The sequence below is a fragment of the Lactuca virosa genome, chromosome 1 (assembly GCF_052849685.1).
Source record: "Lactuca virosa cultivar CGN04683 chromosome 1, Lactuca_virosa_CGN04683_v6, whole genome shotgun sequence".
Lineage (NCBI taxonomy): Eukaryota > Viridiplantae > Streptophyta > Magnoliopsida > Asterales > Asteraceae > Lactuca > Lactuca virosa.
In genome coordinates, this window is record NC_136426.1 from 89,808,863 (window position 1) to 89,825,229 (window position 16,367).

The window sequence follows — 16,367 nt, forward strand, 5'->3', positions numbered from 1 at the left end:
CATCTTCTCCTTTAAACAACCCATATAAAACATACTCCCCACCAAAATATGAAAGAACAAACTCTTTAGAAACTGAATTTGAAGAATCAGTGATGAGTGGAGAGGAAGCAGAAAAGACACTTAGAGAGTGGGCAACCCAAGTGGTCAATCAACAACCTCTCTACATCACTTTTCTAGAAGCTCAGAACTTTGAGCTGAAATCTAGGATGATACATCCTCTCCTTACATTCAAAGTTTTCGAAAATGAAGTCCCACATAAATTATACAAGGAATTTCATTGGGTTTGTTCAGGAATGAAGGAACACACAATTAAGGAAGACCATATAAATCTAAGAACGTTTCCCTTTTCAGTTCAAGACTCAGTGCGAGAATGGTTGTATGAGCTTCCATCCGAATCGATCACCACATGGACTGAACTCATGAAATTATTTTTAGAAAAATACTTTCCAGAGATGCGAGTTTCTAGTCTTCGCAGAGAAATCCTTGGTATCAAACAAGGTAGAAGAGAAGCCTTACACACTTACTGGGAGAGATTCAAAAAGTTGCTGGTTCGTTGCCCCCAACATGGAATCAGTGACTACCAGCTCTATAATTGTTTCTATGAAGGTCTGACACCCATGGAATGATGTCTGATAAATGCTTCAAGCAACATGATCTCTAGGTAACACAATACCTACAAAAATCTGGGAGCTGATCGAGAAGTTAGCTACTGAGTCAAAACATTCTGGTAATGAATACGAATGGTATGCAGATCAGCCAAGGGGAGTAACAGAAGTCAGCTCTCATCATCTGGAAGCCCAAACATTTGAACCAACGAAAGTGGTTCTGCTCTTGACAAAAGAAAAAGCAATTGTGAAGAAACAACAATTTTAGTATCCGACTGGATTTCAGCAACAGTTAAATTTTTAGCATCAACTGAACTTTTAGAATCAGCAGCACCAAAATTATCAGAGTCTGAGTTTTCAGAACCAACCTTCGAATCATCAAGATAATAGTTCTAGTGTAGCATTGGAGGAAATAGTAAAAAGCTTAGCTACTAGCACCCACATTTTCCAGAACGAAACAAGAGAAAGTTATCTTTCACATCAAAAGAGCTAGAAGAGGGAAAGCTTGGGGAAGCAGAGAGAGAAAATGGTTGCTGAAAAGAAGTTGACAGAAGCAGATAAACCTGAAGATGTGAAGAAGAAGATGATTTTTGCTGAAGAAGCATCAGAGAAGGAGATGGCAGAAAAATATAAGATTGGGGAGGAAGAAAATGAGATTTATAGAAAGAGGATTTAAGAAAAAGTGAAGGTTTTTTTGATACGAATCTGAAATGAAAAAAATCTGAAGAGAAGGACTTATCTGATAAAAATATAAAGTGTTTCGAATTTGTTGTGCAAGTTCCTGATCCGCCAATCTTTCCATGTCTGGAGGGGTCTATAGTAACAAGGAAATGAGTTGAGCTTCAAAGAAGTCCTAACCACACCAGGTAGCAATTCTGGTTGGGCAAAGTCAAGCTAACGACTTTAAAAATAAACAGCTTTCCGAGAGGCAACCCGATGAGTAGTTTTTAGTTTTTACACTTATAATAAAGAGATGATCACATTTCCAAGCTAGCTTAGGGAAATTAGAGGATCTTCAAAGTTGCTGAAATTCAGATTTTTCGCCAACATCTTCGTAAAAATCAGAAATTTCTGCAAACTTATTAGGTACATTCTTTCCTAGCTGCACCATTTTTGCTTTTATATGTTTTATTGATCTGTTCATTCATCTCTAAGCATTGAGAACAATGCATCATTTTAAGCTTGGAGAGGGGGTTAATGTAAGAATTTGAATTTTTAGTTACAAAATTTAATTTTTTCTATTTTTCAGTCAAATGTTTCAATTTTCCTTTTTGCATTTTGCATTGCATTTACGTCGGGGTTAGTGTAAGAATTTGCATTTTTTTTGTTAAAATTTTTAAATTTTTCTGTTTTTCAGTCAAAATTTTCAAATGTTATTTTCCTTTTTTTTTTCTTTTTTTTTTCTGCATTTCATTTGAATTTAAAAAATCTAAAAAATCCAAAAATATGTTTATGTTTAATTTTCTGCATTTATAAAAAACCAATATATATATATATATATATATATATATATATATATATAATTATTTTAGTTGTTTTATTTTATACATAAAATAATGAATAAATTGAAAAAAAGTTACATGAGATAAGGATATTATTACATTCGATAGCTCTATAAAGATGAAGTGTGATAGGAACCGAAAATAACAGTCTCATTACAATCAATTTTAAAGAATTATATATTCAATGAAAAAGTGCTTTAAATGTTTTTGAAGTACAAACCAACATAAGAGTCAAATAATTTTACAGTGGAAGTGTGGGATGAAAAAACGAAGAGTGTTTTTAAAATAATTTCCTTGAATGCCTTGAAAATAACCTATATTGAATTACCAATTTCTTTCCTTAAAGTACGGAACCCTACAGTTTCTGCGCCTTTTGAGGTTGGGAGGGAACTCTTGTTATTTCTACACAATTAATTATCATTTTTGGAAATATTGGAGATATGGTCGACCTCAAAGTGCAATCCACACCCAATCAATATATTTGTTACAAATGGTACATCAAGTAACTTGAAGAAATATGAAATTTAAAGTCAAATCCAAGTCAAGTTCAAGTCGAAATCAAGAACCAATCAAAGTTAAACGTGAAGAGCTGATCAAGACAAACAAGATGTGTGGTATAAGGAGTTACTTCCCACGTTAGGGGTATCATAGGGATAAGCTTGGACTTTCTGTCCATAATGGTGCTTACCGTGTTTACTGGATGAGTTCGAAAAAAAAGAGGTCGGTAAAACTAGCTTTTTATAAACGAATTCTTTTTTAAAAAATACAATGTTTTCTCAAATTTAATTCGGCGTAAAAATTTACTCAAGGTTGGTTTGACTTACTAAATATGAATTCCGAATCTGCAATAAAAGTATTGAGACTGTTGTCTAGGTGATGATTTCATTGGAGCTTCCTCAGTGTGAAATCCGATCATGTGGAAAAAAAAAGAGTTCAAAATTTTTAGTTCAACTTTTTATTTTCATTTTGTTCTAAGTTCTTTTTAGGTTATCCACATCTTTACATTTGTTTATAATGTTTAATCTATTTATTACTTGAGGGAAAGTAAGGTTCCAGATTAGGGAGATTTGATAGATGTCATTTATGCATCTTTTAGGGTAGTTTTTATTAGCATTTAGCATCATATTATACATATTTTCATGTCATTAGTTTAAATAATGTTTAACTCATATCTTTTGTCAGAATTCCTGTATTGCTAGCGTTTTGTCTCATTTTCAGGTAAATTGAGAAAAGCAGTACTTTAGGAGCAGTTGGCTGCATATTTGAGCTTAAATAGAGTTAGAACTAAAGAAAGATGCTGAGGAATGAACTGGAATGCTTAAACGGAAAACTCGTTACCGAATCAGGATGAAAAGCCAAAACTGTGATCGCATTTTTGGCTTCCACGATCATATAAATGTATCGAGGTTTTGCAAGGTTGAAAAAAGTCATCAGGAATAAAATTTTCAAAATCTGCGATCGTATTTCTATATCTGCGATCACATTTATTTGACGCAACTCAAAATATGTCAAAAATAGCATCGTACTTCATTAACTGACAATTCTGGAGAAAATCACTAAATCTGCGATCGCATTTTCTGCTAAACTTACTCCGAAAGCTTCTGTCTTTCATACCACCTGATTAGATTCTGGGTTAGATGTTCCAAATGACAAAAACCATTCTGAAGGCGATTTCTGATACTTTTCATCTCCTACATTTAGTTTAGCAATATTAATCAATTAGTTTATCTTTATATTAGTTTTAATTTAGATTTTAGCCATGTTTCGTTAAACCCTCGTTTTCATTTCTACACATATTAGTACTTCTTATGTAGTCAATTATTAGACCTGGTTTTTTATTTGTGTTTCTATCTAAATTCATCAGTTTTGAGCTTAATGAATGTTTTATTTTAATTCTTTTTAGATTGATCACCTAATTAGGGTTTAATCATTCTAGTTAATCAGTTAATAAAATCCGTAATTGTTCTTGTCAACTGGTAATAAGTAACAAGTATCACATTGGTTTTGTGTTGGGATTTAACTCTAATATAAACTGTAAAAATCATGTCTTGTGAGAGGTATTGAGTATTGCTGGGAATTTTACACAGATCATAAAGTTGTTTTATGATTTAATTAAGAGCTTGTGTAGTTAGACAATAAAAAGTTAGGGTTAATTCAAACAACTTATTTTGGTTAACTAAGTAGGTAAAATAGAATATCTTAGATCTTGTTAGTTGTTCTCAATACCAGCTTAGATAGAACACATCTCAAATAATCTGTTAAATGTTTATTGCATGATTAGGAAAGTCGCAACTGAACTGAATTCTTTTTTATTATTAAATTATCTTAGTTCATTTTCACTGCAATTTAGTTTAGTTATTAACTTAAAAAAATCCCTCTTTTATATTTTCTGTTTATTGACTAGAATATGCCTGATGCATAAAAGCATTGACTGTTAGGCTGTGTCCCTGAGAATTCGGCCTTGCTTTCCTGTGTTATCTATTAGCGCAACCATCAGTGATATTTTATTTGCTTAAATCGTACGATATAGTGGTTTAATACTCAAGTTTACCATCATTCACACGAGCATAAGCAGGGCATCCGAACATTCGTAAACAAAAATTCTCTGAGGGATTTCCAGACTACGCCTCCTGATTCTTACAATCAATTGCAATTGATGGAGATTTATTCGTCAGATAGCAAGCAGTGTTGACTGCTTCTGCCCATAATTGCTCTGTTAAATTAGTAGATAATTGCATGCACTGAGCATTCTCCACCGGTATTTGGTTCATCTGTTCTACTACTTCGCTTTGTTGTGGTGTTAGCCATACAATGCGATGCCTTACTATGCCTTCTGTTTTGCAGAAGTTATCAAACGAAGCCTTGTAGAACTCCAACCCGTTTTCTGTTGTAAGTGACCTGACATGGTTCTTGTTCTGTTTCTCGACCATCGTCTTCCACGCCTTGAACCGCCCAAACACTTCATCTTCATCTTTTGTCTTCATAAAATACACCCATATCTTCCTTGAGTAATCATCGATAAAAGTCACAAAGTATTGACATCCACCACGAGACATCATAGAATAGGACCCTATAAATCTGAGTGAACACAGTCAATAATCTCGTTGCTTCACCAGGTTTAGCATTTCCAGTTGAACACAAGCTTCACCAGGTTTAGCATTTCCGGTTGCATCTCCACCAAACAAACCCTTCTTGCTTACATGTCCTAACTTATGATGCCACAACTTTCTTTCATCATCATACTGATCCAAGGATTAGGATACAATCGTGATTCCCTAATCCAGGATATAAATCCCATGATGCATCTTCCCTTTCATAACCACAAGAGCACCCTTAGAGATTCTTAACCAATCATCCTTCCAGAATACTTCAATCCATCCGTCGACAAAGTGCCACGAAAAATAAGATTCGTTTGAAGCTCTGTGACAAACCAGCAATGCAGTTTCCTAACTATACCATCGTGCATCTCAATCTGCAACGTGCCAGTGCCATTGATACTGCTAACCCAATCATCACCCCTCTTGATTGTGTCATTCCACTCTTTGAAAGTGTCGATCCAGTAACCATTGTATGTCATATGGTAGGATGTTCCAGAGTCCAAGACCCAAGCATCAGCATAACTAGATGTATATACTGTCAAAACTTCACCATCATCCCCTGCATCGGAATTTCCATGAATCAAAACAACATTATTGTTGCTTGGTCCAATACCATTATTCCATTTATTCATCAATGTACATTCTCTTCTGAAGTGCCCATTTTCCTTGCAGTTTATAACATTTGAAGTTGACTTTAGATTTGAAACTTGACTTCCCTCTGTAACCTCCACCTTGATCATAAGTTCTTCTTCTACATGTGAACAAACCAGAACTGGAAACTTCTTCTCTAATTGAAACTTTTCTTTTTCCGTTCCTTTGACATCAAAGAATCATTCACAGTGATTGTTGTCCTTCCATAAAATAAGGTATCAATGAAATTCTCATAAGAATTTGGCAGTAAACATAACAGGATAAGTGCATGATCTTCATCTTCAATCTTTACATTCACACCTCTAAATCCATGATGATCCTATTTAAATTGTCCAGGTGATCCTTTACTTTGCTGCTTTCCGACATCCTAAGAGTGTACAAACATTGCTTCTAGTATAGCCTGTTCATTAGAGAATTGTTCTGATACTTTTTGAATAGTTTCTCCCAAAACCCATTAGCACTCGTTTGATCCACGAATTCTCTAATAACCTCGTCTATAAAACTCAATAGAATTATGCTATGCGCTCTTTCCAGAATATCCACCTTTCTTTCAGCCGCCATGTCCTTTGGCAGTTTCGCTTCTCCTTCCAGTGCCGATGCACATCCTTGTAGAACTAGAATAGTCGTCATCTTCAGCTTCCAAAAAGTTCAATTATTCGAACCATTGAAATTTTACAAATCAAACTTGTAAGATGCCATCTTGAATCAACAGAACACCAACCACAACTCTGATACCACTTATTAGGAAAAACAGACGTTACTTGTCAAGACTCAAAACAAATTTGATGCCACTTGCCAAGTCTGATGACCTTTGTTAGAAAGTAATGCGGATAATACACGAAACTAAAAGAACAAAAAGACACAATATTTACGTGGTTCGGTCAAGGTGACCTACGTCCACGGGCAGGAGGAGAGTATTCTTTATTTATAGAGTTCTCAAACAGATATTACAAGTACAACTAGTAGAGATTCATCCTACTCACTAAGGATACAAAAGACACGACACAAATGACTTAGCACTCATCCCTTCTAAAAATGTAATGGGCCAAGACCATTAGCCCATAGGCCTATGAATGGTGTCAACCAATCATAATTCATCCATACATGAGCATCAACAACACACCTGATGGAGAATCATGATCCGTAGTGTCACATCATGATGCAAGAGTGGGGCATCGAGATCACCATGGTATATCAACCGTCATGGTGGTGCATCAACCAAAAATCCTTGAGCATCTTCAACTTTTAAGCATCCTTGAATAGTATTGAGCATCATAGGGGACTTCATATCATATGGCTCATCAAGGGATACCTTGGCATATCAAGGAAAGAAGTGGCACATCCTCTCCATAATGGCGCATCGACCTCATGAATGGCATATCTTTTCACTTGTTGGCATATCCTGTCACATTGTGGCATATCATGTCACTTGGTGGCATATCATGTCACTTGGTGGCATATCAAGTCACTTCGTGGCATATCATATCACTTGGTGGCATATCAAGTCATAGTAGTCGTGCACATTGACTTCTAGTTGGCGCATCAAAGCATAGGATGGTACATCTTGATCTTAGATGGCACATCCATGTGCCTGGATGCTCAATTCCACATCCAGATGCTCCATACCCACATTTATAAGAGCCTTTCCTTTGTCACTTGATCCATTCCTTTGTCAGGAGATCCATCCCTTTTTCAGATGATTTGTTCCTTTCTCACATGCTCCATGAACCCCAAGTGCTCCATTAAGTTCCATGTGCTCCATTGAGCTCAAATAATACATACGAATGCTCTAGATTCTCAAGTCACATTTAGCAACCACAAATATGTTTTTTGATCGGTGCAGATACTTAAGAATATTCTTTACCGCAATCCAGTGGGATCTGCCAGGATTTACCTGAAATCGACTAACCATGCTCAAAGCATAAGACACATTAGGATAAGTACAAGTCATTGCATACATGATAGATCCTACAAATAAAGTATATGGGACTCAACTCATGTTAGTTATCTCTTCATATGTGTTGGGACTTTGAGTCTTACTAAATTTAATAATAAAATGAATAAGCAATTCTTCTTTCTTGGAATTCTCCATACTGAAACGCTTTAGTATTTTATCCAAATATGTACTCTAGCTAAGACCAACAAGACAATTCTTTCTATCCCGATGAATTCTTATTCCATGAATATAGACAGCTTCCCCTAGATCCTTTATAGTAAAACACTTTCCAAGCCAAGACTTAACTTCTTACAAGGTTGGAATATTTTTTTCCTATAAGGAGTATGTCATCAACATACAAGACTAGGAAAGTCACTATACTCCCACTAGCTTTAACATATACACAGGACTCATCCTCCTACTGTGAGATGCTTGTTTCAATCCATAAATAGACTTCTCAAGCTTACACACTCTATTAGGAATCTTCCGTGTACAAAACTTCCTGGCTGACTCATGTAGACGTCCTTAGATAACTTCCCATGGAGGAAATAGGCTTTAACATCCATCTGCCATATTTCATAATCATGAAATGCAACTGTAACAAACACTATCATGATAGATTTTATCTTAGCTACTAGAAAAAAGGTCTCATCATAGTCAACCATTGGGTTTGATTAAAGACCTTAGCAACCAACCTTGCTTTGAAAGTGTGTACTTTCCCATCCATGTCGGTGTTCTTCTTGAAGATCCATTTGCACCCGACTGTCTTTCGGCGAGGTACATGATTAAATAAGTTCACACTTGGTTATGATACATAGAATGAATCTCCTTGTCCATTGCTTCCTTCCATTTAGCAGCCTTAGGGCTTGCCATTGCTTCCTTGTAGTTACCCAAACTTACCAGTGTACGATCACTGACAAACGTATCACCATCTTTAGTTATATGATCAACGTAGGGGTAATGAGTTGTCATCTGGATCAACTAGAAATTCTTTCTCAAGATAAGTGCTAGTGTTGTCTGAGGTTCCTTCTCTGGATGACTCTTGAATTTCTTCAAGATCAATAGCACCCCCACTGTCCTCTTTGAGTATGATCTGTCTCTCATGAAAGACTCCTATTGAAGCTACAAAGACCACGTTCTCACTAGGTCTATAGAACAAGTATCCAAAGGACTTCTGTGGGTATCCATGAAAGACTCATATTGAAGCTACAAGCCCAGACCTTGATATGTGTGAGTGAGGGAGCTTTTCCTGCTCACATCTCATGAGGTATTTTGGCAAACTTCTTTGTTGGAACAAGATTCATGATATGGGTCGCCGTCTCTAAGGTATACCCGTAGAAATGAATAGGTAGAGATTCCTCAATCATCATTGAACGAACCATATCCAGTAAGGTTTGATTACGCCTCTCAGTGTCACGCCCGTAGATCAGGGCTAGTCAATTAAAAGACGATAAACATAAAAAATGACTTTTTGATGGAAGATTATTTAAAAGGATTAATCTTAACTAAGTTGTAGTATATGTTACAAGGATTCCGTACATATAAAGAACGTCGAAATCCGAGTTATAACGAAGAAGTTATGACTTGTCGAAGTTTCGCGACAAAACCGGCACGGTGCCGAATGTCGTAAAAAGTGAGTTTTGGATAAACTACTTTTTAGCCTTAGTGATCTAAACGAAACTCGTAGTGTTCGTTAAACTAAGAGTAGGTATAAAAAGAACGCCAAAATCTGACTTCGTATGAGGAAGTTATGATTTTTCTTAGTTTTAGCTTAGCAGTAGACAGCTAAAAACTCGAATTTTAGATCGAGTGATTTTTAGCGGACACAACCTAAACGAGAATCGAAGGTCTCGTCAATAGTAGTAAAACGGTAAAAAGTTTGACAAAACGGACGTTGGATGAAGAAGTTATGAATTTTTAACGGATTTTCCAATCCCGGTCTGTTAAAAATAATAATATAAAAATAAAGTCAAAATTTTCCGACGATGTCTAAACGAAAGTTGTAGAGCATAATTTTCTCTACGCGTGCATATAAATAACGTAAAAAACGGAGCCCGTATGAGAAAGTGATGGATTTTTCAAGATTGGGCACATTTTTCGAGAAATTTCGCATGAATAGTGCTGCCACGTCACCCTCGCTCTGAGTTGGCCACGTGTCCGAAGCTGCTGCGTGGCGTGTCCGAGAAGCAACGCATGTCGCACAGGTGTCCGAAGTCGTCACGTGATCTCGCATGCTTTCCTCGTGATCCGACCCGCGTGTTAGCTCCTGATGCGACCAAGGCTGCTGACCCGATCCGAAGCAAGAAGCTGCATCATCCGACCAATCCGAAGCTCGCAACTGTCCGTTCGAGCCTCGACCTGCTGCTACCTGGTCCGAGCCTCGCAGACATGTGCCCCTCCCTCCTCGCTTCGGATCCAACCCTCGCTGCTATAAATAGGAGGGTGCGAACCCTCCCGACTAGAATTTAAGATTTGGCATTTTTCACCCTTTTTTCAATATTTTCCCCATTTTGACGTCCCCCGAAGACCCGGTATCGATTATAACCCCCGGAATACGCCCCGAAGTGCCCGAAGTCCCGGAAAATTTATCTTTTCGGTTTTGAATCCCGACCCTTCGCAGAGCCCGGTTTCTCAATAAAACTCCCGGTTTTATTAGAAACGATCGTTTTAGGAAACGAATTGCTGCCCGATTTTCATTAAATCAGGTGAGTGTGTAGTTACATTCATCTTACACATAGATATGAAATATTTTATATAAAATACGTGCTATGTGTATATATGTTGTTTGTTTATTCGAGATGGGTGTTGAATGAATGTTTTATACATGTTTAAAATGATTTAAAAAATATATATATTTTTTATCTTCAAATATGTTGGGTAAAACATGGGTAGATAAAGTATGAGTGATAAAAGTACAGTATAGATGTACATTGGTAGCTATGAATTTAGTACAATATAGATGTACGTTGGTAGCTATGTATTTAGTACGTTGGCAGCTGTGGACTTAGTGCCTATTGTATAAACCCTGGCGACTATGAGACGTAGTGCCTATTGTATAAACCCTGGCGACTATGAGACGTAGTGCCTATTGTATAAACCCTGGCGACTATGAGACGTAGTGCCTATTGTATAAACCCTGGCGACTATGAGACGTAGTGCCTATTGTATAAACCCTGGCGACTATGAGACGTAGTGCCTGTTGTATAAACCTTGGCGACGATGTGACTTCGTGCCTATTTGACATAAATTGCTGAGGGAAAAGCAATGTTGTCACCCTTTTGACATAAATTGCTGAGGGAAAAGCAATGTTGTCACCCTTTTGACATAAATTGCTGAGAGAAGAGCAATGTTCTCACCCCGATGTTTGTTTGACATAAATTGCTGAGGAAAGCAATGTTGTCACCCTATTGGTTGTTTTATTTGACATAAATTGCTGAGGAAAGCAATGTTGTCACCTTATTGGTTGTTTTATGTTAGGTTGTTTTGTTTGACATAAATTGCTGAAGAAAAGCAATGTTGTCACCGTGATGTTTGTCTTGTTTGACATAAATTGCTGAGGAAAGCAATGTTGTCACCTTATTGGTTGTCTTGTTTGACATAAATTGTTGAGGAAAACAATGTTGTCTCCCCTAATCAAAATCCTTAGGCTAGGTCCCTTGTGATAGTTGTTTTAGGGACGTAAGTTAAGGATAACGGGAATGGGTAATTAGGGTTGTTTTTGGTTGATGAAATTAATAAATTATTTGTTGATTGATAAACTTAAAGAGTTTATTATTTATTGTGGGTTGAAAACCCTATATGCTCACCAGGCTTCTAAGCCTGACCCACTCAGCTTTTTATTTTACAGGTAGTGGACCCCGAGCATAGTCGGATGATGATGAGTGATTTATGGATTATAGGCCAATAGTTGTAAATAACTGTTGTAAGGCTTATAATGTCTTGTTTATGCTTTTGATCTGTATCGGAACATGACATCCCGAGGTTTTGATATAAAAGGAAATTATATATTTCTTAAAGAATGGTTTTGATAAACTTTTATCATGTTTTGTTTTGGGAACAAATTCGGCAACATCTCTTAAAAGGGTTTACTCTGATTTTATTTTAAAAAGCATAAACGAAATTGCTCTTTTCTGGCCGTGAAATTGGGGATGTCACACTCATCCACACCATTGAGTTGTGGTGTTCTAGGAGGAGTAAGTTGTGAAAGAATTCCACATTCGTTAAGATAGTCGTGGAACTCGATACTAAGATACTCACCACCTCTTTCAGATATGAGCATCTTTATCTTCCTTCCCAATTGATTCTCGACTTAATGCTTAAACTCTTTGAACTTTTCAAAGGTTTCTGATTTATTTTTGATTAAGTAGATACAACCACATCTGCTACAATAATCCGTAAGTTTCACATAATATTGATTAGCATCTCTTGTGGCGGATCTGAATGGCCGACATACAACTCTATGGATGAGGTACAACAATCCTTCACATCTTTCAAATGTACCATTGAAAGGCGCCTTAGTCATCTTACCCAGTAAAAGTTATTCACATTTATCATTTGTCCTTAGATCAAATGATTCCAACACTCCATCCTTTTGGAGTTGGGCGACATGTTTCTTTTTTATGTGCCCAAAAAGACAGTGTCATAAACATGCCTTGTCTACACCATTAGACGAATCAATATGAAGCACACTATTGCCTATGTTATCAACATAAGTCACACTTTCATACACACCAATTACAAGGTAAATCTTTAAAAATAAAAACACTATTTGATAAGTAGAAATATATCCAATATCATGATCAAACGAATATCTAAAAACTTGTCTGAACAATGCATGAAATGAAATAATGTTATGTGCCATATATGACGAATAACAACAATTTAACAAATAAACCCTAACACCACTATTGGGCATAAGTCCATGTGTCTTAATCTTGGAAACAGGTGAAGTACTCTTATTCATATGATCAAGTTCAACCTTCCATGCTCCACTTATTCACTTTCTCTTTGCACCTGCAAATCAGAACAAGTTCCCAACTCAGCAGTTTGCAACAAGTTGTGGAGTCGGGTCAATGTCGTCTTCGTGTTGTTAAATAACAAGTTAGAACGAACTGATCATAACTAGGAGCTAAAGAGTTAAAGACCATATCAATATCCAACTCTTGGTCAAACGACACATTGAGCCTTTCCAGTTGCTCAAAATATCTATGCGTTCTTTGTACATGATCACAAACAATGTCTCCTTCTGTTAGCTTGCATGGCATGAGAGACTTGACCACTTCGTAGCGTTCTTGGCTCAATTTCTTGTTAAACTTTCTAGAAAGATCAATGCACATTTCATAAGGCCAATAGTCCTCATATAATTTTTACTACGCTAGTGCCATTGTGGCCACCATGATGCAACCGACCTTAGTGGCGTTATTAGTGTGTTCGTAATGGAAAGCAATTTCCTTAGGAGTAGGGGTGGATTCATTGATTTCAAGAAGAGGTTTTTCAAGAATGTACTCCTTGTTCTCATACCGAAGAGACATATTTAGGTTTCACATCCAGTCCATGTAGTTAGGACCAGTTAACCTCTCTTTTGACTGAATCGAGAGTGAAGAGAAGTTCGAGTAGGGAGTGGCAGTTTTAGTAGTAGTGAGATCACCGGTTCCATACATCTATATAAAGAGACATAGTTTTTAGTTAGTGATATGAATCCTTCATATTTTAATCCAAAATAAATATTCAAGGCTAGGATCCAAAAATACAATTCACAATAAAGAAAAGGGATGACGTAATCTAATTGCGAATTTGGTAGTACATAAAAGTGTTCCGTAGACAATCTGAGATATGGCGAGATTACGAGATGGAATAGCAATTATGAAACGGAGAAGTGATTGCGAGATCACTTCTCGTCCAAGATGGTGAAGTCAATTCCGAAATGGAGAAGTGATAGCGAAATAACTTCTCAACTGAGATGTAGATTATTCTGAGACAAATTCTATATCCAAGATGTGAAGACTCCAAAATCACTCCTCTCTGAGATGGAATGTTGTTGCAAACAACAAGTAAAGATTCTAATATGAAGATACTAGTTCCGAGATGACAAGCTCCGTAACTCCTTGGATTCGTACCTGGTCAACTTTCCCTGATCAGTAGAAAGTTCTTTTGGTTGTATTCCATATTTAGTATTACGTAGGATCAGACTAAATCTACTTTATAAGGATTTTGGTTACTGATGCAAGCTTCTCATTGTTCTGTATATTTGTCTTTAGTTGGCTCCTTAGCCTATATAAGGAGTGTCATCTTGTATCAGAAAATGTAACTCTTCACTTATCTCTTTAATAGAATTCTTCAACTCTCTCTCAAATTTTTGTCAATGTTCTCCCTTAAATTCTTCTTTTTAACTTCTTAATTAATTTAATTTGATCATACTTTGTTTTACTTAGTCTTCTTGAATACTTTGTTGAATTTATTTATTTCTAGTCTTGATTGATATAACCAGACTTGACTGATCCTAACTGCTATCTAGCATTGATACTAAAGATTATTAATTCAAGGTTTGTGTTTGCAAACCTTGTCAATGTACTTCAAGAGATGATTATTCCTTCACAATTGGTTTCAGAGCCTAAGTCGTTGTCCGTTGAATTCATAAGATCATATTATAGTTGATTTAAGATTACCTTGGTATCTTAATCAATTTTGTGTTCAGGATAAAAGTTCTTCTATATACCACTTCAACTCTAGTATCTTAATATCAATGGTTGCTTCTAATTCTTCTCAAAAAAAGTTTATTCAATGCAAATATCAAACAACATTGGTTGGACTTCACGTTCCCTACTGCTAGTTGTTAAAGAGTATGATCATTGGAAAGTTAGAATGGAGAGATTTTTGGTTGGAAAAGAACATGGTGAGGAGATATAGAGGTCAGTGAAAGAAGATCCCCATGTCCCTATATGACAAGTTGTTATAGATGTTGTCTATATTATCATGGGTCAAAAAGAAACACGTCAGGTACGTCTCACTACGCATGGCATCTAAAAGCTCAAAGAAGATCAGATCGCTTTTTCTGAAATGGTGTTTGGTGTTCCACTTTCTCTCTTTGAGCACATTAAGTTGTGCAAATATATGAAAGAGATATGGGACACAATTCAAGAATTATTTGAAGGTTCTGATAATATGAAGGAAAAGAGGTTGACATTCGTTGTGAATGACTTTGACACATTCGCAACCACTCCTGGTGAATTAGTCACATCTGCATCAAATCGGTACAGGATCGTTGTAAACAACATCACAACTCATGGTGTTGTTCGCACTCCGTTTGAGTACAACCTGAATTTTGACAACAGTCTAGGTAAAGGATGGCGAAATGTGAAATCATGTCTTCAAAGTAATGGATCTCTTAAGAAGTTGAAGCTCTATTAGTTGTTCGACGAATTACAAGGCCACGAATCTGATGTTGCTCAAACATTGAGAGAAGTCTCTGGAGGTCCTCTCACAATTTTCAGTTCCATCAACACACCTCTTCTAAAATCAGTTGTTATGGATCCCTTTGGAGCTAACCCTTTCGTTCCACCTACCCAACCTACTTTACCCGTTCCAAACCTTCCTTGTGAAGATAACTTGGATACAGAAGTTGCTGCTTCCGAACTTCGTTTCCAACAAGAGTTCTCACTTCTCTGAATGAAATAAAAATGATCATGGAATCCCCAAAAAACCACATCACAACCACTATCAAACCCCTCACCAAAGAAACCCTCAAAATTATCCTAAGCCAACTTAAAACCCACCTGCCTATCGACCCAACATTCTGAATCACACCTCGGAACCTCAAGAAGTTGTGAAATTAGCCAAACCAAAGATTGTATGTCATACTTGTGGTCCTGCTAACCATTATGCAAAGGGTTGCTTGGCTGATGAACCTCCAAAACCAAAGGTGAAAGACGCTGCTTATTATCTCCACATGCTCAGGAACTAGCAGAAAGCGAAAAGGATTTTGTCACCACTATTTTGCGAAATGTTGATGGGTATTGGTCATTGGGTGATGAGGATGAAGGAAATAAGGGTAGAAACTTGTTTTTAGTGGCTAGACAGACTATTGAGTGTGATAAAGGTTATTGGTCCTCAGGATCGGAAGATGATGATGAAGATGGTGAACCACATTAATGCTACATGGCATCTTGCAATCCACCTAGGCGACACATCATCCAACAAGTAAGATCCAAGATCACTGATAATAACTTTGATTTATTAGTATGTGAACCTTATCTAACTCAAATACAATCAGATATGACAGTTATTCATAAAGCATGTGGGTCAGCCTTGGATACTAGTGAGAAGCTGGATAGTGAGTTAACCCGTCTTAGACTACGATTTGAAGATCACAAGCTTAAGATTGAATCATTAGAGTGAGAACTTTTAATGGCCAAAGATGAATGTATAGTTTTGAATGACAAATGTGAAGTTTCAGTTAGTGAAAGAAATCTTTTGGTTTGTGATAACAATCGTCTTAATGCTAAAATCAATAGTTTGCATAACTCTATTGATGTTCTTGAAGCTAATGAAAAAAATGACTCACAACTTTCATCATCCC